Source organism: Bison bison, unplaced genomic scaffold (genome assembly GCF_000754665.1).
Source record: "Bison bison bison isolate TAMUID 2011002044 unplaced genomic scaffold, Bison_UMD1.0 scf7180017864461, whole genome shotgun sequence".
Lineage (NCBI taxonomy): Eukaryota > Metazoa > Chordata > Mammalia > Artiodactyla > Bovidae > Bison > Bison bison.
The window spans coordinates 2,360,721-2,362,839 of NW_011495023.1; the positions used below are offsets into that span (position 1 = coordinate 2,360,721).

General features: G+C 41.0%; 1 protein-coding gene across 2 annotated transcripts in view; it reads left to right on the forward strand.

The window, feature by feature from the left end:
- Window positions 1-1,777: 1,777 nt before the first annotated feature.
- The window catches only part of ITGB1 (integrin, beta 1 (fibronectin receptor, beta polypeptide, antigen CD29 includes MDF2, MSK12)), a 44,053-nt gene continuing 43,711 nt past the window's right edge, over window positions 1,778-2,119 (forward strand). The window contains exon 1 of one of the 2 annotated variants that reach the window (XM_010859890.1): window positions 1,778-1,899. The gene's annotated coding sequence lies outside the window, so the exon portion shown is untranslated. Of the gene's footprint in view, window positions 1,900-1,925; window positions 2,035-2,119 lie in introns of those variants that run through there. The other variant, XM_010859892.1, reaches the window with a different exon arrangement.

The following is a 2,119-nucleotide window of genomic DNA, read 5'->3' on the forward strand; positions in this document are numbered from 1 at the left end:
ATGTAGTAGTAAGATGCCAAAACTAAAGGAAAGGTCAACTTTTAATTATTTGATAAAAATGACTTGTGAGATGGCATAAGGCAATTTATAATAACCGGGAAAGAGTGTAGGTAAAATATGATTTGTCTTAAATTCAAGATACTAATAGATGTTGTATCATGACATGGTTTAGCAATGTGACTTACACTATTCCTACTTACTAGGATACTCTGTTTAGCATGGTAAAACTGATCAACCTTTGGAACGCTCATAAATTTTATAGTTAGCTGTCCTTTGATGAATATTTATCTGAAAGTACGAATGCAGCCATACTCCTGACCAATCACTGCTTTTCTTAGAGATTATGTTTCTTTAATTTCTCATTTCCTCAAAGCTCATAACTTCTGCACATAAATTGCTACTCACACTTTAGTGTAGTCAGATGTCCCAGGGGAGCAAAAGGACCCATTTATTCTTTTATCCAGTATTAGCTGAGCCCCTATTGTGTGACCTGGAACAGTGTTTGAGACTCAGATTAAAAAGGTGATTATTACACTGCCTTTGGCCTAATTTAGTTTAATGTTGTGCATATGTGAATCTTATAATGTTCTTGTAGCAAATCACACAAGGAAGAAAGTTCTGGGGAATGTAGTACAAATCAAACATGGATAAACTACACTTCAGAATGGTAATCCATGTTGAGACCAGACATAGATTTTGATCCGTTTTCAACAAAGGTATAAATAGTACCTTTAAATTCAAGAATGTTGAGGTCTGCTGGCAGCTGCACCATTGGGTTGTTAACATAGATACATTAATTTTTAAAAATTTAAGTATAGTTGATTTACAATGTTATGTTAGTGTCCGGTGTACAGAAAAGTTTGTTATATATATCACCAAAAAGAAACTGTAAAATATATATATGGAAAAGAATCTGAAAAAGAATATATTTCAGATTCTTTTCCATTATAGGTTATATTACAAGTTACTGAGTATAGTTCCCTGGGCTCTACAGTAGGTCCTTGTTATTTGTGTTTTATATAGAGTAGTGTGTGTATGCTCATCCCAAACTCCTAATTTATCCTCCCTCCCCGTCACCCTTTGGTAACCATGGGATTGTTTTCCTATGTCTGTGAGACTATTTCTGTTTTGTAAATAAGTTCATCTGTATCCTTTTTTAGATTCCCCAAATAAGGAAACATCATTTAGTCTCTTAAATTTGCTCATCCATTAAGTGGGAAAAATCATTCTTGTTTCTTTAGAGGTTTCCAGAGATTACCTAACCAAAGATTTAATTTTGCTGGCGAGCAATGGGCAACATTTCCATAGATGGGTTGTCTTTTTTTCTTCCTCAAGACTGGCGGTCAAATGAGCATCACAGCTTCTAATCTTCCCCAAATCAAACACTGCTTCTCAGTTTCACAAATCTCATCATTCGAGTTCTGTTCCCAACAGGGTGCTGCAGCTCACCACGTGGCAATGCGCATTTTCGGCTAACAGGATGGCAGCCTGCCAGCAGCCCATTCTGAGTAACCGGGTTTCAGTATGATGCCGGCCGGCAGCGGTTGCGATCCTCTTATCAAAATGTGCCCAGCCATGCTTCTTTTAGCTGTCTCTTCTCCAGCCCCCCTGTCCACCTACTAAAAAAAGTGAGGATGAACAGAAACTGTATCAAGGATGAACCTTTCCTTCTCCTCCCAGTTCCCCATAAATGGACCTCCAGATGAACCAAACAAAAGCTGCTCCTCAAACTCATCAGTTTCTCCTCTACAACTTTCTTCATCTTTCCTGGCACCCGTCTCCTCCTTAAGTCTTCCCCTCTCTCAAAGACGTAAGCAAATCCTCCCACCAGAAAAATATCGGCTTTAGCTACTTCCCTTCCAGAGAGAAACGTTTTTGGCCCCACGAAACCTTAACAAGGTGAGTGACTAAGTGTCCCCGTCTGTCTGAGCCGGCTCCTGGGAGGCAGGGCTTCCAGGGTTCAAAGCCCGCCGGCCGGACACACATGGGGCTTTGGAGAAGCAGCGCCTAAGGCAGGCCGAGAAGGATATTAAGGTGAGCAGGACCCGGCAAAATCCTCCCTCTCTCCCTCGGCTGCAAAGGAAGGAGGCGCCGCCGGGGTTGCGGCGGAGCCGGTGGC